Source organism: Oenanthe melanoleuca, chromosome 21 (assembly GCF_029582105.1).
Source record: "Oenanthe melanoleuca isolate GR-GAL-2019-014 chromosome 21, OMel1.0, whole genome shotgun sequence".
Lineage (NCBI taxonomy): Eukaryota > Metazoa > Chordata > Aves > Passeriformes > Muscicapidae > Oenanthe > Oenanthe melanoleuca.
Window position 1 is genome coordinate 7,431,146 of NC_079354.1, and position 22,720 is coordinate 7,453,865.

A 22,720-nucleotide genomic window follows, 5' to 3' on the forward strand; every position below is an offset into this window, starting at 1 on the left:
CAGCCCCTGGGGTGTGCTAAGTGTCCACTCCAGGAAAAAGGGGACATAATTGTCAGGAAAGGACATACACAGTGGACTCACTGTGCAACTCCTGCAGAATTCAGTGACAAAGCTCCCACAGGCTACTCTCAGCCCAAAATCTCACTCTGCAGATTTGTTTGTTCATCCCAGTCCCGCTAATTTTGCCTCTAACAACCCTCCTGGAGCCACCACTAGAGGCGTGACTGGAGGAATAAGGCTCTTGGGTGACTTCCCTAAAATAACTGTTCCTTTCCACTTTAAAAATGTTTTTCACTTAGCCTGCATCTGTCCTGACTTCTTTGCCCTTACACAGGCCATCTGCTTATGGTGTAACACCACTCTGTCACCTCGCAAGTACCCTCTCAGTTTCCAGCTCCCCACCTGCACTGCCACACTGCCTTGCCTTCTACCCACAACAGCTCGCAGCTCAGACAAAATTCTGAGATCCTCACAAAATCCTGCCACGTGCCATCCAGGCCTGTATGAGGAAATTCTCATGTAGAGGAATCTGGGGTTTGGGGTTTTTTTCTAGAGGGGAAGGAGGGAGAGCATATGAAAGAAAGGAAGGAAAAAGCCAAAAAGTAAAAAGCCCCTCTGGTTCTGGCAGCTGGCATGATCGATGGTGGTGGATTTGCATGTACATTTCATTAATTTTTCAGCATGCATTTTATTTATCTATGCGCCATACATCTGCTGAAGTTTATATACTTGATAATATATAAATATAGACACACAGCAATCAATACGACATCCGCTTTGCAGAAGCTTCCATTAGGCACACACCACCCCCCTCCCCGCTCTTTCCCTTCCTCATTTCCACAACCTGCTGCCTGGGCACCTTGTGCTGTTCAATCGGTTTCCGATTTTCATTAGCGGTGGAGCACCAGCTCCCCCGGCCCCAGCCCTCCCTGTGCCAACCCCATTCACATCCGTGAAAGCCGGGGAGCCTCTCCTGCTCAGCCTGCCCTTGCTGCTGAGCCTCTGGTGTTGGGGTGCTGGGGCTGCCCCGAGCCTAAGGGACACCTCAGAGTGCTCCAGCCATCCCCCTGTTCACAGCCATTGAGTGGGGTTGTCTCAGCAGGAGGGGAGTAGCCATAGGGACAGAACCACTCCTGGGTACTTTCACACTGACCTCCCGCTCCCTTCTCCAGCTCAGCCAAAGCCAAGGCCTGAATGTCAGCACTGGGCACCAGGACAGACCAAACACCCTTGATCCTTTGGCCACCCGTTTTCCCCATGCCAGTCTAACCCCATCATGCCACTGTCTTCACGGTGCTGCATTGGATACGTGTGTGTATGTGCATGGGAGAGAGGGAGAGCACATCCAGACAGCTCCCTGGAGGGAAACTCTCCAAGGAGGAGAGCTCTGCCCCCAGAGCCCTCTGAGCCAAGCAGGGCTCAAACCCTAGCACGCTGCTGCCCAGCCGAATTACCTCCTGCGACATGGTCTAGAAGCTTATTAAGTGGCTTTGTAGCCAGGATCAAACCACAGCTGCTAAGAACAGCCTGGGTCAGTGTAAACTGTGGCCTGAATTCCCATTTTTATCTTGGCTGACTGTCTTAACTTCTCCTCAAAGGTTGGGAACTTGATGTGAACATCCAATCTGTCCCCACTGTATCTGTCTTGGGAAAAGCTCTTCTACACTCAATTTCTACCCTGTCACATACCTTGGGCCCATCACTCCTCATGGAATGTTTCTAGTCCTCCTTTCCATCCCAGTTTTCAACTTCATAGAAAGGAGTGTTTCTCATTATTGATTTATCTGTCTTCATTGCAGTCTTTATCTCAAATTGGCTGGTCCATCTATAGCACAGCTTACAAACATTTGTAGTCTGGAACAAAGCACTTGGGAGCCACTCAAACTACTTTTTGTAACAGCCAGGCAACCCATCATGTAAGACAAAAACTGTAGTGTGGAAGTGCCCTGCATCACAAAGAATCACAACTGGGAAATTTATTTTTAAAGAGTAATTGTTCCTATTATTATTATAACTGACTACGAGCAAATCAGTGCAAAGCCTGAGAAAGTTTATAAAAGGTTTCTGCGTGATTTAGGCTGGGAAAAAAGATCTTTTCATAGGAAAGAATGTATGGGAAGGTGTGTGAAACAGTGCAAATAAATTAAAGCCCAAGTGAGAGATTTCCAGGGAACAGGTCTGAATCACAAGTACATCTTTCCTGTCTGATTAAGGAGCCACACAAGCTCTTTGATAGGGCCTTGGACATGCATGGCCCAAGCCCTCACTGTCCCAAAGAGCAGCCTGGCACATTGCTCTCCTCAGGCAGGAGCTCCCTGGCCACGTTAAGGGAGATCCAAGTGGAGGGTTTGGCAGCAGAGGCTGCAGCTGCCTCACCACAGCCTGTCCTTGGCCCTTGAAGATGGCCACAGGCACCCAAACCTCAACTTTCCCACCAGGAACTCGTGCTGTGTCCCAACAGCCTTCCTTCCTGGCTGCATCCCACCCCACTCAGCAAACACCACTCAGCTGCTGGTCAACAGGAGGTTTGCAAAGGGGAGAGAGACTGAAAATAAATAAAAGGATGCCTGTGCCTTTAAAAGAATTTTCATTTATAGGCTCTTCTACTCTTCCACCATTTCAGTGATCTATATGCAAATATGCTAATGAATGCAAATTAAGACACCACTTTTAGTCCCAATTTAATAGAAAGCATTAAAATACCTTTTTTTTCCCCCCCAAAAAAACTCCATATGCATGAAGGAAAGGCTTTTAAAAATTTATTTTATTTATTTTTTAATTTTTTAACTTTTTGTTTAAGACACATCCAGCATCAAATACACCATCGAAGTGCTGGAGACAAGGAGGGGAAATCTGACTGACATTTCCAGGTGCCAATTACTATGATCTTGTTCTTCTGGGAAGACTGTGAATTAATTCCTTCTATTTTTTAAAAGAAGCTATTAAAACCGATGTTCAGCTATGCTGTTCTCACTCTGAGTCTCCCCCACACCTCAGCATAAGCCCAATGTGGAAGGAAGCCCATCACACCCATAGAGATATTATCCTGTGTGTTAGGTTACACTCACTTTCTGCAGGACAGGAGTGGAAAAGCAATGCACATCATCCTGGGAGCAATGCACAGGCATCCTGGCTCTGTGGGAGGGACACATCCTGACCCTGAGCTGTAACCAAAGCCTGGGACTTCCAGGGGACAGCACTAAAAACTGACACAATTGCCACAGAATCTCCCAGCCTCCCATTCCCAGAGAAGTCTCCATCCCAACATCAGCCTTCCCAGCCTATTCAAAATGTGCTTAGCTTAGTTCAGTGAACAAAACTCTCCAAAACCCAACAGATGCAATGCTAGATTATGTTAGCAGTGCTGTGAAAGTCTACAGGAAAACAAACTATGACTAATATTTTTAAAAGTATTTTAAATACAAATCTTTCCACTCCAGCAAAATCAGCTTTTACCAAAACTTTTTGTGATGAAAAATGTAAATGAAGGAAGAGTCAAACTTTTCACAAATCCAAAGTTATTCCATATATTTGTTCATGTACAGAAGGAAACACCATTTTCCTTTGAGTATTTAATTTGGTTATTTTCTAAATTAAAACTTTCTGCTTTTACCACCTTGTGACCTACCATTGCATTTTTTTTTTTAAATCTAACACCCAAAATTGTGTAAAATGCCTCCATTTAACTCAAAGCAGTTTTACACATATTTAATACATACATTTTAATTGAGAAGCAGGAAATTAATCTTCACCCAGCCGTACCTTGCCTAAGCACTGCACACTCAGTGCCACAAGGCCTAGGCAGAGAACAAAAGCAGACAGACTCCACTCTGCTGGCTGGGGTTTATCTGTGGCAATTTTACCTCCTCCACAAGGCAATGGGCCAGACTCCTTTCACAGCAACACTCGAGTAAATCAAGATCAAAGCCTCCCCCCAGGAAAATGGTACTGTTTCTTAAGGATTTCCACAGCTCGGGCATGGATGAGAATCCCATCCCTGCAGAGAGCACCTACCCTATATCTCCTTGCTGAACGCCCTTCAGAATGCCTAGAGCATGGCACTAACAAGTGAAAACTGTTAACAATGATCAATAGGCAGAGCAGGCAACTTGCTGCATGACAACACTTCTTCCTGGATGAGACCAGGGAACATCATTCCATCTTCAGCACTCCCTGTGACAGCTGAGCGCGTGTGCTACCAACAAGGGCCCTGCTGCTGGCCCTGCTCCCATGCCCAAGTGGCCACTCACCTGGTGGCACAAGAAAGGATTTCCTTACCTACCCTGGCCAGCAGCAGGGTGGCAGGGACCAGGCTGCCAGCAGCTGCCAGCGTGCCCACACGGGGCTGTGCAGGGTGCCGAGGGCAGCTCGCGCTGGGAGTGCCCATCCCCGGCACACCTCCAGCTTTCTGCTCACCTTGGTGTCTGCCCAGCGCCTCTGGCTGCCCTTGGGAAGGGCCTTTCTGACTTGGGAAGGGCCTTTCTGACTGTTGCACAGCCGGGCTGACGGATGTGGCTGCTTTGCCCAGGGACGCCAATCACCCTCTTAGCTTAGAGTTTCTGCGTTTCTTCTCCCCACAAAGTGCACTGCAGGTAATATGAAAGCACACAGTGCATAAATAGGCTCCTCCGACATGATTGGGCACATCTCTCAATGTTTATGGCAGAGAATAGATATTTAGATATTTACAGGGAATATCTTTTGTCGGTGCCAAACCCTAGGTTTTACTGTCAGAAAAAACAAACACAAGGACCGAAACTTGCCTTCATATGGAAATCTGCACAGGAGAAAGTGATTTCCCCATCAAACCAGTTTTATTAGATCTAAATATCTAATTATTTGTACCAAGTGTTGGGTTACCAAATATTTTACATGTAACTTTTATATCATGTGTAGGAGTCTCTTTAGAAAAAGACCTATGTATCTACATATATATGATGAACCTGATTTGAATACCATCTGAAACATTTTTCTTTTTTCTGATTTTTCCTGGGTTTTTTCAAAATAAAGATTTTTAAAAAATAAAAGAAAAAGAAAAAAAAGAATAATTTCTCTCTCAGTTAGTAGGAATTTTCCTGGCCCTGAACACCTCCCACTCCAGTAATGTTACTAATGAGACATTTGCACTTCTGAATATTCCAGCAGGCTATTTTCCTTGATCGCTTTTCTAACATCTTTTCAGTGTTGCTCTTGTAATTTTGTAAATGCACAGTCATGAAAAACACATTCCAAACACACTCAAGACTCACCAAAGCCATCCCTCCAAAGACCAAATTTCTGAAATTAGAAAACATCACAAACACTGCATACAAAACTCATATGTAATACAAAGAATGTGTATCCTAAAACACACAAAATCCTTATGACTCAAGCCCAAACTCCCCCACTGGCCTCACACAAGGAAAAACATACACAAATCTCCATACATACTCTCTGCACACTATAGAGGTATGTGCCCACACAACAAACACTAAACCAGAATAAAAGCACACACAAACAGCTTGATAAACACACACATCTCGTTCATACATACATTACCTACCCAAACCACAAAAAACAGAGCCTAAATATAAACTCCTCCCCAACAATATACAAACATCCCCCAAAAACACACCACGCACACCCAGTGCACCCCCAACGCCTGCCAAGTATACATAAATACACACAGCAAATACCTGCTTCAAAACACACAACTCCTCAGAGGCAGCCCACTAACTACAGAAAAAAGGAGCTCAGTGCGTACATTTAAAGGTTCAACACCTTTCAGCTTTTCCTTTCTAAGGAGAAGGGAAAATGAGACAGACAGATGGACAGAGGGGAAGGAGAGAGTGGGCAGGAGGCAATAGGGAGGAGGAAAATGGAAGCTGCCTTGTGGGGAAGGATATGGATCAGGCTGTCATCTGGAGACTCATCTTCATCCAGAATTAATGTCCTAAAGTTCTTTGATTTTACTCTAAATGGTTTTAAGGAGACAGCAAAAGCTGCACCCTGGCTGCCAGGCACTCGGGTACCCCAGCTGGCTCAAGCACTTGGGAACAGAAAAGGCAGCAGGTCCAGCATTTTGGGGCTAAGCTGGAGAACTTGAGGACACACTGGAGAACCTAAGCTGGAAGAAAAGATGTTATTTTTAAGACTTCTACAACACGTTCTGAAAAGTTTAACCCTAACATCACTGAGAGTGCTCAGCAGGAGCAGGGTGAGAGGGAAGTGCAGGCGCACACCGCTGGCAGCAGCTCTGTCCTGAAGCAGTGGGGAGCGATCAGCACTGGGCTCCTGCCCTGAGCCCCGGGCAGGCACTGGCTGTGCAGAGCAGCTGCAAGAGCTGCAGAACACTGCAGGCAGGGCTGACACAGAGGGTCTCCATCCTGCCCAGCTCTGCCATGGAGCAGGGATCACACAGCAAGTCTTCTGAGCACTGGAGCGAGCAGACACAGAGGAAGATGCTGTGGGGAGAGCAAAATCTGTCACCACTTCGGAGGGACATGCTGTGGCAGCCCGAGCAGAAAGGCAGACTGGCACCATGGGCTGTTGGGTGTTGCCTTGGGAATGACTCCTGGGGCCAGCCAGGGGAGGCCTGACACGGACACAGGGAAAAGCACCCTTCACATGCCCTGTGCCACTCACACCACATACTGTCCTCAGGCCAGAGTTCTGCAGGAATGGTACGAGCTGCATGCTGACCCCTCTCAGCACCTCCCTCAAGGGAATCAATACATCCTTACCTCCAACTCCCATATCCCCAGGGGATGCTACGGCTGGGGCGGGGGAGGAAGAACTGAGAGCAAACAACAGCAACAGGAACAGAGTTGAGCCATTTCAATTATTCATATGCCAGATGGATTCTTTTCCTGCCCCTTTTTTTTTTCTTTTGCTACCAAAAAAAAAAAGAGTATGGGGGGGAGCACTGATGTTTGGGGACTGATGGAAGGAAAACATATTTTCCCCAAAACAAAGTGCAGAAAAGAGAGGCGAAAGCCCCAGCATACCCATCTCTGTGAGAGGAGACCACAGGGAGTGAAAATTTCCACTCATAGGGGAACTCACAAATGACTGATCTTTTATTTTATATGCACAGAGCAAAAGAGAAGGAGAAAGTGGATCAAAAAAAATTAAGAGAGAGAAAGAGAGAGTGAGGGATGGTGACACAGAGAGAAAGAGATGAGGAATGAAAGAGAGACAGCAGAGAGAAAGGAGGGGGGCAGGCAGAAGAGGGTTTTGACCTTCTCTGAAGGATATAAAAAATCCAGCAGCCTCAGGGGACACCCAACTATCTAGCATATTGCTGTTAAAATGTCTGCAAAATTTAATACACTTGGCATGCCATCTAATCAGTCCTTGGAAACCACGGTTTCTCTCCCTCCTGCACTCCAACTCTCTCAGACCTCCAGCATTTGGGCAGAGATTGGGTATTTTCTACAGATGACAGAAAGTTTGGTGTATGCACACAGGGTAGGTTGGAGACTTTACTTTGTGTTTCATTTGCCTTTTTATATATATATTTTTTTTTTTAGCTGAACCTTTTCCCTTCTAAAACAAAGTTTATAGAGATCCCTGCATACTGCTGGATGTGCAGGGTGAAAGTGCCTAGCGCAGCATGCTGCAGGCACACAGCTGAGTGTGTGCACAGACAGGATGGGTGGGAGAGGATGGATGGATGGATGGATGGATGGATGGAAGGATGGATGGATGGATGGATGGATGGATGGATGGATGATGGATGGATGGATGGATGATGGATGGATGGACGGATGATGGATGGATGGATGGTGGATGGATGGATGCATGGATGGATGGATGGATGGATGATGGATGGATGATGGATGGATGGATGGACAGACGGATGGATGGATGGATGATGGATGAATGGATGGATGGATGGATGGATGGATGGACAGATGGATGGATGGATGGACAGACGGATGGATGGATGGATGGATGGATGGATGATGGATGAATGGATGGATGGATGGATGGATGGACAGACGGATGGATGGATGGATGGATGGATGGATGATGGATGAATGGATGGATGGATGGATGGATGGACAGATGGATGGATGGATGGATGACGGATGGACTGACATGAAGCACAGGGGCACACACACCCATGAGTGGCTGATCCAAGAGGAGCATGCATGGGAGAGGATGGATGGACAGGTGGGGAGCAGTGGCACACACCCCAGAGCTGGCAGGTACCCAGGGGAGCAGGCACGGCAGTGCCGGCGTGTGCGTGCAGGTGCTGCAGGTGCGCTCCTCCAGCAAGTCAAAGCTCGTGCCTGCCTGCCTGGCGTGGGCACTCTCACCACAGAGAACTGGGGGGGCGAGGGAGGAGTGAAACCAGCCCGAGGATGGGGCGGCACTTTGGTGCAGACGCTCCTTGTGGAAAGGGACAGCTGCCTACACCTCTGCACAGCAGCAAAGGAAACTGCTCTCGGGGAAAACAACAACAGCAAAAATGCACCCATCCTCAAAACAACAAATACATCCAACACTTGTTATCCTGGCAGGGCCTCAGGGAGTGACAGGGCTCCAAAACAGCTGGCCACTGGGTTTCCAAACCGACTGGGAGAAGGCCACCTTTTCACTTCGTGGCAGGGGGTGATGGAGGAGCTGGTGCAGAACAAGATACATGATGTGCTTTTAGACAAGACAGCTGGCAAAGAGCTCAGGTAAGAAAGATCAGGCCCTTCAGGACAGGAGGCCGATGGCTTCAGTTGGGTGTGCAGGTTTATGACCTTGGTCATCCCAAGTGGAATCCCAGAGCATGGGCTCTCAGATAACACAGAGGCACTGCAAGATCCCACTGCAGGTGAGTCCTAGGCCAGGTGATTCTGGCACGTGGGCAGCCTCCCACCTGGACAGCCCTGTTCTGCACAGCCCCATGGACCACAAAGGGAACTCGAGAGCCCATGGCCCTTCTCAGTGTGAGGAAAGGGACAGATGGGCTGAGTAAAGGGCTTAGGCGCCAGGCAAGGAGGGAACTGAGCCCACAGAAACCTTGAGACACCAGAGAAGAACAGGCACAGCTGCTTAAAGACAGGCTGGTCTTGCAGTTCAGGTTCTTCCCACCCCATTGGGACTATGTCATGGGAAAACCTCTGTACAGAGAGAAGCCTCTGCAACGTGGAGCACGCAGGGCTCCTGGCCCTCTGAAGATGGGGCAAAAAGGCTCCTGGGTCCTCCTTTTCTCTGCAGAGCAAGGGGCTTGGTGAGAGTGAAGGTGGACAAGAAAGCACAAAGGCAGGGGACAGCACTGGGAAGACTTATCAGTGATGGAAGAAAAGGTGGAACTGAGCCATGGATGGGATAGGAAAGGGCATGGATTCACAGCACTATGAAGAAATTTTAAAACAAGACATGGGCCCTAGCTCAATCAAAACTTTGTTCAGTAAAAAAGTTAATTGCTGAGGAACCAAATAAAAGAAACCCCACAGGCTGAAAACTGCTCAGTCTTTAATTAGCCAAAAAAATGAAAGTGGTTACAGGAAAATTAGAGTATAAGAGGGGATCCCAAGGGAGTACTTATGCTACTCCCCCTTCTCTCCTTCATCACCAAACAGCCCAATGTAGGGCCATGGTAGCAGCCTCTTTGATAGCAGATTTGGGAAAAGCATTTGGGGTTGGTTTCTTTTGACTGTCCAAAAGATGAGAGTCCCAGCCAGGCAAATTCAGATTTGAATCACACATCTAGTAAGCCCAGGGGTTCCAGAGCCTTCTGTTCAACCCTGTACCAGTGACTGAAAGAAAGGCAGGGAATACTGGTTCTCTGGTCCCTTAGGGCCAAATAAAATCAATTACCCATAGGCCATAACCCTCAGGGAAAAAAAAGCAAAAAAAAACCCCAGCTACAAGAAGTAAAGGATCATCCATCCATTTCTTCTAAATTCTATCAAAAAATTCACATTTCTTCCTAATCCCTACACAGGCTGACAACTGTCTGAAGAGTCACATGGAATTCCAAGTGCCCAGTAACTTGCCAGCCATTTCTGCTCCTGCTTTAAGATGAAAGCAAAGTGAAGATGAGAGAAGAAGTGACTGAGTGGTTTAGCTCTTCTTCTACCCCCCTCCACAGTTCACACCTTGCCCCATAATTCCTGCCCAAGGCAACTGGACTGGATTTGGCATCTCACCCACACAATTCTCCTCCCTCCCCTTCTGCGAAAGGCTCACAGGCTCTGGAGTGAAAGCTCTCCCTTCTCTCTGTGTGCTCCAGGAAACACACAGACTCTCTCTATGCCCAGGTGGAACAAAAGAAGGACACAACCTGGGATCAGGGAGCAAGAGCCAACACCACCAGTACATAACCTGAGAGGCACTGGAATATGTGACCACCCCTAGGTGCTGGTCATGGATCCTGCAGTCAGCCAAGCTAAGAGCCTTCCCAAAATAATGACTGCATGCATGAAAATAAATAAAAAGAAAAGAAAGATTCCCAAGAACAGCACACATGAGAAAATAACACCTTATGGAGGAAGCATCCAGCCCATCCTGATTTCCAGGCTGATTCCAGCCTACCCCCTCTCCTGGGGCCTATCTAGCTGGGAAATCACAGACAATCAGGGAGGCTGTTCCAGCCAATTTCCTTCAGGGAACCTGCAACTTCCTCCTGGGACTGTCCTCCTGCTGGCTTATTACTGCCTCACAGAAAAAAATGAGGGCCACAATCTTTCCCAGAGCTGGCTCTACCTTTGCTCTTCTCTCTGAGGCAGCACTGGGGGTCACAAATCTGACACATGGGGTTTGGACAGAGGCAGTGAAGTGGAGGAGGGCTTGAGGAATGAGACTGGTAATGGTAGAAAACAGGGTAAACACAGGCGTTATGCAAAGAGAGGGAAGGAGGGAGGTACTCCAGGAGGCTGTAAATTCATATTTGTAATTACTTCCTCATGTTTTTCAGCACTCCTCAGTCAAGTTTGATTAAAATTCCTTCCAAGGGAAGACACTCCACAAAGAGAGCTGCAATGGAACAAGCAGCTTGTGGAGTTTGCAGAATTGCTGGGGTGGGCACTAATAGCAATACTTTGGGTAAGGATCAGCCTCCTCCTCAGCAAGGCTCCTGTGGGAAGCCACCCTTTGGACACAGAGCCCCAGTTCAGGTCTGCTCGTTCTCATACTGTCAGTGTATGAAACAGGACATGGCTCCCTTAGCCCTCAGACACAGACCTGATGGGAGACAGCTTGCACAACAACCTTCCAAAGTGGCAGAGAGTGTCCTCCCAGGAGCATGGAACAATTTCCTATCAAACAGATGCCTCAGCAGATGGGGAAGCTTATGCTTCCTTCCACCCAAGAGTCTCTTACACAGGGGCTACTCTCCAAAGTGAAAAGCAGGGCTCAAGACATCACATCCTTGTTTGGTTACTCAGGAGAGAGAAAGCCCAAGATCTGGCAGGTAACAGTAATTCATGTGTAACAGAGATCCTTTCAAAAGAATGAAAAGGAAGCACAGAAACAGAGAAGGACTAAGGGAGAGGCCACTTTTGTCACTTTCAGTCCTAAGCAGCCTTGACATCATCCTTACTGGCACCAGCTGTCACTGGGCAGGGTAGGTCTTCCCAGTGGACAGGACAGTTTAATAAAGTTTCCTCAGGGATATTTCCAGAAATGGCTTCAGGGTGAAAAGCTCAACAGTTCAGAAACCTTCCCCTTGCCAACTCATGGTTACTAACTGTGCGGGGCATTTCTGTCTGATCCATTCCCCTTTCTGCTGGCTGCAGGAACCTCTATTGCCTACAGTTAAGCAGATCCCAGCTTCCTGTGTTCTCTCAGTGTTCACTGTCCATCCACAGTCAAGATGTTCATCCAGTGCTATGGCCACCTCCCACGCCACATCTCCCATTCTCTGAGGCCTTCCAAGCACCTAGAAGAAGGTGTTTGAGTGCAGCCAATTCTCCTTCCTGGCCCTACCCTGCTCTACCAAATTCTCTGCAGGAAGGGATGCTCCAGGATCAGGGTGGGGCCACAGGAGGTAGGTGCTTTTTATTTCTCCTTGATGCTGTGGCAAGAGTGAGACGAAGAAACGCTTCTGGATATCAGCTTGTGAGTTCCCTTCATGGCTCTGGGGAAATCATGATTATCTTGATGCTGGGTTTCTTTCCCTTCTCTTCCCCTCCCCTCCCTGCTCTGAATAGCCAAGTGTCTTAGTGCTCATGTCAGTTAAGTGACAGACCCTGTGACAATCAGCTGAATGGGAGCAGGCAGGTTCTCACGAGCTTCCTCTCTTACCTGCCTCTGCCAGGGCACACACTTCTCAGTTCAGCTAACCAGGAGACACGAGACCCATGACACTGCCCATGCTGGCAGGCAAACAAATGATAAAACACCCTGTGTCGTGTGCTGCTTCTGGTGGCTCTCCATCATATGGAAGACACAGGTCATGGAGGTGACTCCAGACAGCTGTGCAATCTTTTTGTGCTCCCCATCCAACCTGTGCCTGGCCTGTGTCAGAACGACCTAAGAATGAGGAGAGGAAGAAGTAGAAAAATGCCAGCTGCACCTCAAATCCTACATTCAGGACTACCACTGTCCTTAGAATAGAAGTGCAGAAAACTGTGTTTGATGCCAACTCAGACATGATCAGGCTAGGGAAGAGGGCTCGTTCTCCACGAAAAGCATTTGCATGATGCAAGCTGAGAGGTCAGTCCAAAGCAGGCAGGCTACAAAGTTACCGTCTAAGACCTGCAAACACTGCAGCCTAAGCCAGTCAGGTACACTGAGGCAGAGCAAGGCAGATGAGCATGACTAAGTGCAGAGCTGCCCCGTCCTTGGAAGGCATGGCCAGGCAGGCAGAGCCCAGCAGTGTGCCCAGCACTGGGCTGCCCTGCTGCCTCTGCAGAGAACATGCCTGGCATGGAGGGGGCACAAGCTGCTGGCCACAAACTGCATGTAGGAGAGCAGGGGGACCCCAATGGCCTGGGAGCAGGGCTGTGTGTCTGAATCACACAGTCACTGGGGTGGAAGAGACCTTTGAGATCATCAACCCATGCTCTAACAGCTCAACTAAACTAAACCAAACCATGGCACCAAGTGCCACATCCAGTCTTGTTTTAAACACATCCAGGGATGGTGACTCCACCACCTCCCCAGGCAGACCATTCCAGTACTTTATCACTCTTGCAGTAAAAAACCTTTTCCTAACATCCAACCTAAATTTCACTTGGTGCAGCTTAAGGGAAACCCTTTAACCCTTAAACTCTCATTCTGTCATTTGTTGCCTAGTGAAGAGACCAACCCCAGCTAAGCACAACCACCTTTCAGGGAGCTGTACAGTGATAAGGTCACTCCTGAGTCTCCTTTTCTCCAGGCTGAACAACCCCAGATGCCTCAGTTGTTCCTCACAGGGTTTGTGTGGAAAGAGGGAGCATGAAGAGCAAGAACAGAGCCTTTGTACTTAGGGTGGGACAGAAGCATAGGAAGTAATTTTGCCAAATAAGGAGTTGGGAGCAAACAAAAATAGAAAATAAAAATACTAAGATGATTGACAAGCTTACAAGAAAAGTCACATTTTTAACATTCTTAATCGCTAGAATAAACACATAGGGAGGAATGAGGACAAGGCTGGCTGTCCTCAGATATCACTGGAAGAGACTGGGTCTTGTGCAAGCAAGAGATTTTTTGCTGGTGGCTGTTTTGGATGGTCCTGTCCAAGCCAGCAGAGGTGTGTGAGAGAGTGTAGGGGAAACAGGAGACGACACTCAAATCAAAGGCAGACACTCACCTGAATCTTCAGTCTCTCTGCTTTTTTTTTAATTTCATGCTTTCTATACTACTGCTGTTTTAACACAATCAAAATTGCACTAGAAACACAACTAAACGAGTCCCGCACAACAATGGAAACACAACAGCACTTCGAGAAATCTGCATCTTCCCACCCCAGTCATCTGCCTTAGGAAGAACCAAACAATATGACACTATGTGCCCACACCCCCTGCCTTCATCTGAGTACCATCCACCCCCAAAAGATCTTTCAAATTTCTCCAGATCAGCAGGAGTTAAAAGGCTGGTTTTAGTGGTAGAGACATATTTAGGGAGGGATTGAATTTGTGCGTGGTACAGCCCATTCCCTGTTTATTAATAAGCTATTTATCACTGGTGTTGCTTTTAATGCCATTTTGGTTTAATGTTGTTAATGAAATATAAATACCCACACTAATGATGTTGGTCAGGAGCAGTGTGGGCTACTGGCAGCTTTGCAGGAGGGAGGCCAAACCACGGCATGTGTGAGACTGCAATGGTGGGATTGCCAGCCCAGCCTCCAGAACAGCTTCCCCCAAGGCTGAACCATGAGACTGCCCGTGAACAGCAGGATAGGGATGGGATGGGATGGGATGGGATGGGATGGGATGGGATGGGATGGGATGGGATGGGATGGGATGGGATGGGATGGGATGGGATGGGATGGGATGGGATGGGATGGGATGGTGCAGTGCTGGCAGGAGATTTCCAGACCACTCTGGCAGCCCAGGCCCAAGCCAGTGTCCCCAGGAAGGTATCTCACAGTCACAGTTCAGTTCCAGCATGGCACAGGACTGCTCCCTCTCTGCCTTTTGAGATCACAAGAAGAAGCCCCCTGAGCTCATTGTGTCTGTGTGGGGGACCCTGCAAGCTGCAAGGCAGCTCTCTAGATGGAAACATGTCGAAATAGTCAGATGAGTTTTGTTGGCTTAATGCAGTTGCCCCACTGGAAGAGCAATCTGCAGGCTGCGTAGCTCCCCCAGGGCAGCACCCACACGATCCCAGCACCTACAGCACAGAGGCGCTCACAGTGACCACCCCAGGGCTGCTTGTGGCTCACACTGGGACAGGGGGCCTTGGGCTGGCTGCAGCCCATGGGGTGAGGTGGGGTGAGGTGTGCTGGGGTGGGGCAGGAGGAGCTCTCCTGGCTCCTGGGACAGCAGCCACTCCAAGCCACTGCCTCACACTCCCCGGCCGGTGCTGCCCTGGGTCACTGCAGGCTACTGGGGAGGAAACAAAGGACTCTCCTGCCCTTGCAAGGAGCAATGCCAAAAGCTTGGCCTTTGTCAGGGACTCAGAGGTTTGTTCTGGCTCTGTAGAGGGGGCTCACACAGGCCCCCCTCCATCAGCTTGTGTCCAGCACCGTCATGGGGCAGGGATTACAAATCCCCCTAAGGTGGCTTTTGGAAATCCCATCTTGCATTACCATTTGCATTACAGCAGCCCCTAGAGAGAACTGAGGCCTGGGCACACTCTCAGAAAGAACTGTGGGCAAGGAGAGATTGGGCAGGGGAAGATGCAGGGGAAAACCTGTGCCCAAGGCAGGAACAACAGCTCCTGAAATCAGAAGAGAATCTGAAATGGACCTTCACCACGAGGAAGTTCAAGACCTCTACAGGGCTACAGAACAAATCCAAGCACTTTCTCCAGGAGTCACAATCACCTGAAGACTCAATGAAGAGGCAAATTTGGACAAAAACATGTACCACACTGTCTTGAGACAGCTTTCCTGATAGTGATTTTGTCTTGCTCCTCTCCACTAATCCCATTGAAGAAGTGTTCCCCCACAGAAAGCCTAACTGAATGGGACTAAGTGCAGAGGATGACCAAGCCCCCCCTACCCACCGACCTCTCCCAGGCCAGGGGGCACCACAGCCCCTGTGTTCTGCCATCAATAGAGGCAGCCTCTGCCACAAAAGCCAAACCATCAACTGTTTGCACAAATTGCAAAAAGATGCATCTCTCTTCCTCCCAATCCCCATCAACACCCCTTTTTCTTCTGCTTTGCAGTCTCTTCCTCTCTCCCAGGCAGCCAGCGCAGAGGAAGCTACAACTGGTCTGCACTGGGAACCTCCTAGTGTCCCCTACCACAGGGAGCACCATCAATTTACACTGTTCCTTTAAGACATTATCTTTTAATTTGGTGTTTCCCCTCTTTCCCCTCTTCAACTAACTGATTTATTAGTTTACATCTCATAAATTGTAACCCCTCACCTCCCCCTTCGCCCTCCCAGATGCCATAAATCCCCTTCAGGGCTCTGACACCCTTCTGCATGTGGTGCAACCCCCTGCCCCCCAATGTCACCTCTGAGTCCCCAGGGAGCATGGGGCTCATTTGCTGGGGGTTTGGTCTAGCTCGTCTCAGCAGCTAATCCCTTGGGTGGCTCCTGTCAGATTATTAATTAGCTAAAGCGGATCGGCCCTGGAACAACATGCGCTTGGACTTCAGATAAAACAGGATGGCAGAGGCTTGGCATGTAGTGCTTTAAAGGGACTTTGTCCCTTTTTCTCTTTCGCCTTCTCTGGGGGTGGGGGCAAGGAGGAGAAGGAGATGGTCTGCTTCCACAGCTGCTCACAGCCCCAGCAGTTTGTGACCCTGTTAAGGTGCTGTCCTGCTCAGAGAGGAGCCAGCACTGGCTGGAGGGGCAGAGGGGGAATGGCAGCTACCGTCCCATCCTTGCCCTGTGCCAGCTAAAACTTTTCCATTCATTAGAAAAGGTTTATGAACCTGTTCAGAGGCTTGGGGAGCCTCACTGCTCCTCAGTGTCACCTCGCTTCTGCTGTCCCTTGTTCTCTCATTGCTCCCTATGGAAAACTTAGTGTTTGTACTACCCCAAAAAATGAGGCACAGTCTGTTCCAAGGGGCCATGGCCAGTCTCATGTTGAGAGCAAGTATTTTAAACGAGAAGCCACCCAGTTTGTGTGGCAGAGGTTAAAGCTCCCTTTCTCATCCTGGGAAGGATAAAGAGTGAGTGGTCTCCTATGCATTACACTTGAACTCTGCAAGAAGGAGCTGAAACAAGAGTCAGCACTCCAGATGCTGGGGAGCAGCTCACCTCCTTGCTCCCTTCCCACTTTGGATTGTTTTGACTCAAACCGATGAAGCTGAAATATTGAGTCACAATGTCACTAAACTTCATTACAAGCTCTTAACACAGATTACTTAATAAAAAACAGGCTGCTTTAATTGCTTTTCCCCCATTAGCATTTCTGGAGGAGAAAATTTTGATTAATTTGAAGATGCACATTTCCCCCACCTGGTGCTGGCCTGTGAACCAGAGCTCCTTCCCACACCCGCACTGTCCAGAGGAGCATCCCAGAGAGTGAAAACTGCACCCAAATCCACATGACTCTGAAAAACAAAGGAACTAAGAGCCTGCATGAACAGATGGGAGTAATGGTGTGAAGCAAACAAGGGGAAGAAAAATCTCCCCTCCTTTCTGGTGAACCCATAAAAAGTGGCACAGGGGAATGAGGAAGAAGCAGGCAGAAGAGGATAATGGGAGGACAGCCAGTGTGGCAGGGTTCAAAGAGCAAAGACAGAAGTTGGTAGGTGAGTGACTTGGGGTCCTGAGAAGCACCTTCACCTTTCTGTGCAGCTGAGAAAGGAGAGGCAACTCTGCTAGAGGAACATTGTGTGGATTTTCAAAATTTGGACCAAAAGCCTGAGAGCTCAGGAAATGTGAAATGTGAAATGCTCCCTGTTCCTTCTTCAGGCTCTGCCTGGATATCCTCATCTAGGGAAGGACAACTCTTCTTTCCCCTGGCTAGTGTCCCACAGATTAGGAGCACTAGAAAGTCAGGGGCAGGCAGGGGCAGCACCCCTTACGGTTCAGCAGTTCCCTCTGGGGGGAAAGCCAGAGCCCTGGGCTGTGCTGCTAGAGCAGAAGATGCTAAGCAGCTCTCCTCACTTTATTCCTGTATCAGGGATCAAGGATGGCCAATCCTAGTTCCTCAAATATGGATGCAGAGAGGACAAGCCCCCTCTTCTCCAGACCATGTGTGATCAGCTCAGGTAGGATCTGCACTGGTCCACTTCCAGATAGCCCCAGGTAAAACAAGTCTACCAAAAAATCATTCCTGGCTTTCGGGGCAACTGGCTTCAGCTCCTGTTGTAACTAGCCCTGGCAAGGGAGGATGGCAACCAGGTTCCTGAGTAGGCTCTTCTCTAGGTCAGCATACTTCAGGGACATGGTAATCAAGTAGAAATTGCTCCTATGTGACAACTCTTGTCAACCCTGTAAATCTTCACATTTTTCTTAAAGTCTGAGATCCTGCAAGTTACGTAAGATTTTTTTGTTTTGTACAACAATGTGTGTAGAGTGCTTTCCCTCCCTTTGCTCCCTCTGTTCTCCCACTTTCAGGGCACAGCAACCTGAAATGCGATCTGTGTGCATGCTGAACCATAGAAACCTTGGTATTATTAAGTCTTATAATTGCAGGGAGGAGGGGAGTAGCTTTTGACTTCTGAAAGGACAAGGCTAGCAATATTGTTTGCTCATTTTACTTTCAAACTGACCTTAGTTTGTCCTCTCCTCTTTTCTCTTGCATGTTCTATCAACGTATAGCTTAGACAAACTCAGCAAGAATCACAAGAAAGACACTGGGACAGATTGTAAACTGCCCTGGCAAAAATCAGGAGAGTTGTGCTGACGAGAAATGCAGCTCTGGTACATCAGCAGATGGCTTACCTGTAGCTCTTAATAGTTAATATATAACTGCAGTAATGGCAAAACAGAGCCTCAGCATTACCACGTAATTTGTCAGAGGCAATATGCTAAAACAGCCTTTCCATATTCAGCTCAAGCAGTGAGATAAGCCTCACCTCCAGCACTGCCCATGGGCTGAGCACCAGCCCTGGAATGAGCCCCCAGCAGAAGACATCAGAGAACTGCCACTATTCACTGTACACTATTTGTTAATTTTTTAATTTTTTTTTTTTATCAACAGATTTCTGCGATATGCACTTTGAACATGCATTTCCCTCGAACACTCATGTGCATACTTAGCACTGATTGCTCCAAGTGCTTTCCAGCTGGTTTTCCTTGGGGAGCTCTGCAGGTCAGTGTGGCTGCAGGCTGGAGAGCTGCCTGACAGACAGACAGAGGTGTGTGTACAGTGCCTGCCAGAGCTGAGTGTGCTCCTAGATGCTAATGCAATCCTGCAAACTCACAAAGCACTGTTATTATTTTTTCAGCCAGCTGTTTCATCAGGATGCCACAGAATTACTGCCTGTATCCCAGCTCAGAGAACTGCTGCTGGATCTAAGGACGGGAAGAAATGCTGTTGGATAGTTAAAGGAATTAGGAGATCTGGCTTCTCCTCCCAACTCTGCTGCTGAGTCATTATTAACATAAAATCAGGTTTGTTACATCAGTGAAGCTTGAGTAAATAAACCACGACTCATCACTGTTTTATTTTGCAATATTTCAGTGGGCTTCTCTCTACAAATAAACACTATAAAAGATCAGTGCAATTGCAGACATATGGGGAAGGAGAGAAATGAAAGCACCTAAACTGGTCTAAAACCTTTATGAAATGTTCTTCATAAAGGGTAAAATCTCAGCTTTTTCCAGGATAATGATTTTCACAGGACAAGCATGTAAAAAAAAGGCAACCCTTACTGGGGGACACTAAAAGACAAATGAGTCATGCCTGCAGGTCTGGTAGAGCTGATGGGTAAAAAATATTGGGAAACATCCTAATCCCCTTCTGAGGAGCCAAGGCTGAAATCCCAATGCCACTGAAGTTTACAGTAAAACTGGTGCTTGCTTCCCTAGCACTAGGATTTAACCTCTATAAATTTCATCTGTGAAGACAGAACCTTAGGAAGGAGAAAGCCAAGCTTACATACAGCGCTTCCAGAAGACCGAGGACATAATGAATTCAGAAGAACGACTGAAGGTGACAGGGTCTGAACCCATGAAGGCCTGGCCTAGTCCTGTCTGCTGCAGTACTGAACATCCCTGTATCCCTCTGAGTTTTTGGGGCAGGCTGGTCTTCAGTGTGACAATCACCCAGGCAACTTCCAGCCTCCACTGAAGCCCTGGGCCTCTCTGGGGCTAAGCTGCTCCACACATACACACACGTGTGCTTGCACCCAACTGCAGCATAGGTTCTGCACTCAGGCCTCATCAGCACTGGGAGGATACTGTTCAGCCAAATTCCTCACTGCCAGAACAGCTCTTCAGCTTTTTCCCCTTGAACAACTATTCCCTCTCATGAGTAGGTGCAAATCTTCAGCTGCTGGGCACTGCAGGGCTTCTGCAAGGGCTCTGGGCTGCCCTTACCTTTATTTTGGAATGGACGTGTTCCATGTCACTCCAGAGCCTTTTAAGTGTTCCCTCCTTGAACTCTGGCATCAAGGTCCTCTCCTGAACATCTGAGACCTTTCAACCTGCTCAGATCCCCACTGCTGGACTTCACCCTCCATCAAAGTTTATACATATCTGCTATTATCCCAGTGAGCAGGAGGTGCTAAGGACCTTGGTGGATGAGTCTCCAGTCCCATTCCCAGCCCAGATACAGCAAGGACAGCTGTAAGGGCTGCCAAGCACACGATCCTCTTCCCCTCCTCTGATTCCCCCATTCAGCTTCCCGCAGCCGCCAGCTCAACATCTGATCGAAGGCCTGGGGGAGGGAGCCAGAACTGTCCAGTCTGGTTATGAGTGAAGGTCATTGATCTAGCACAGACCAGGGATGCAGAAAACAGGGCAGGGAGGGAGGGAAAAAGCCCTGAGAGAGACAGAAGAGACGGAGTGATGCAGGCAGAGGCAGTGCGGGATGAGTGCAGGGAAGTGGCTGGAACACGGTTTCACACTCCAAGACCCAAGGGCTGTTGTCAACCCGTCCTTCATGCTCACATCTTGTCACACTAGAGGTCAGGTCTCCCAAGCGTTCCTGGAGAGCTGAGCTAGCCCATATGGCAGGCAATATGTTAGCAATATGGATCAGCTGCTCGTCAGGGCTCGAGCAGATGGATGTGACAACCCTGCTCTTACCCAGACAGGCTTTTAGCATCTTTCCTCCCCTCTGCCCAGCCCTGCCCCAAGAGCTCTGCCTGGGAACTTATGCCTCCAGCCTACCTGAGCCGTGGGGCACAGGTCAGGACAGGCAGCGTGGAAATGCCTGCCTGGCTGTACCTGGATGGGAGCAAGCAGGGCAGAGCCCACTCAGAGCAGTGCTGGCAGGAGCCAGGCCAAGCCTTTACCCAAGGACAGCACATGGAATCCAGATTTGTGCTGTTAACCTGAGCAGGGTGATACAGGAGATACTCTATTCAGATATATGTATATGGCATATTACCACCAGATGCCACACTTTACAGTCTAGACTGAGTTTTGTAACTGCCTGGGAAAAATTTCTCTCACAGAACATGTAATACATAAATAGATGTGTATTTTAATGGGCAAGTTAAACTCCTCCTAGCAAAGGTAAGCAAGGCGATTTCATACACAGGTGGGTAAATTTCCACAATGATTTTGCAAGGCTGTTTCATATTTCCCTGCCCAGCTCAGGATCTGAGCATCAGGGCTGGCTGGGCTGGCCCAGCTGCACTTCTGCAGAAGGCAGCATTCCCATCTTGTTCCCTTCACAGCCTGCCCATGCAGGCACCCCAAGCATCAGGGCAAAAATAACGCCCTCAGTTCAAGCTAACCCCCAAATTTAGCTTTACTTTAAGATTTAAACAGGGGGCAATATTTTGCAAATTCAAACACAGAGCAGGTATTTCTAATCCCTTTCCTACACATTTTTTAGCTTTTTTTCTTCCTGCATAAAAGTCCACCTTCATTAACTGAATAAGAAAACATCCTCCAACCCTTATAGTAGGACTAAACAGCCAGCTTGCACTAATAAACAGTGAAAAAGCAATCACAGCCTAGAGATGGGCTCTGGAGAACGTGCAAACAGCCTCTGTAGCCCAAAGTAAATTGAGCTTGTTTTGAAAGTAGAAGCCATACAACTTGCTCTAGGGCTGAAGACTGGAACACAGGGATTTCTAGTCCAGAGCACGAGAGATCACAAAGCCACATGCCTGAAAGGCTAAATGCATCTCCTTCACTGCAGTGATGTTTGTAGAACTAGGGGGATCTCAGAAAACAGCTGGAGTCCAGGGAAATATTTCTATTGTCTCTAATGAGCTACTGTCCCTCAGGAAGCAGCCCCCGAAGGACTCTCAGCAATGCACCCAGGAGATCCTGGGAGGAGACTGTGGAAAAGGAAAACTGATTTGCAAGAGGATCACTTCAGCACTTAGAGAATTCCTGATGGATCAGTCTCCTCCTCTCTTTTACCTTCTTGTCTCAGAGGTTCTGCTCGTCCCAGGTCCAGGTCAGAGGCACAGTGTAGGGTTTTCACTGTCAGGAGCTACACAAGCAGAAACCTGTGACAGGGGTCACAGGAGAAGCCTCTTGTGATAGAAAAATACCCAGAACCTATGAGCCAGCTTCCTCAGCAGAGTTTTCTCCCCCTGGATGTTGGACCTCTCTGGAGAGGCAAATAAGGGTGTTTGGTGGAAAATTCACCTGCTGCAGTCAAACCTGAGAACTTGTGTCTTATTTGATAAAACCTCAAGGCTCTTCATGTTCCTTTGCCTTATTCCCTCAGGCAGAGCTCCTGTTTGGAAAGCTCCCTTGCCTCTGGAGGCCTGGGAAGGCATTGCTCTGAGAGGGGACACAAGCACCAGAGCAGCTCACACAGGGACAAAGGCCAGAGTTCACTACACTAGTAGTTCAAAACCAGGCTTTCCAAATAAAGCATGCCAGCCCCGGAGGTGTTTCAGCACTAGGAAGGTGTGGCAAGGAACAGCTCAGCCCTATCCCATCCTGGAGCACACTCTTTCCTAGCAGACTGACTGAAAGAACTCAGTACACACAGCAAGAACTAAGCCCTGCTGAGCCTTAGAGTGTCGTGGCTGCTGCTCTTGCAGGCAGGGCTAGGACACTCAGAACACTCAGAACAATTATCCAGATAAATTCCTCTGTGC

General features: G+C 48.4%; 1 protein-coding gene across 6 annotated transcripts in view; it reads right to left on the reverse strand.

The window, feature by feature from the left end:
* The window catches only part of CASZ1 (castor zinc finger 1), a 205,309-nt gene that overhangs the window by 135,057 nt on the left and 47,532 nt on the right, over nt 1-22,720 (reverse strand). The gene's annotated exons all lie outside the window — the stretch shown is intronic.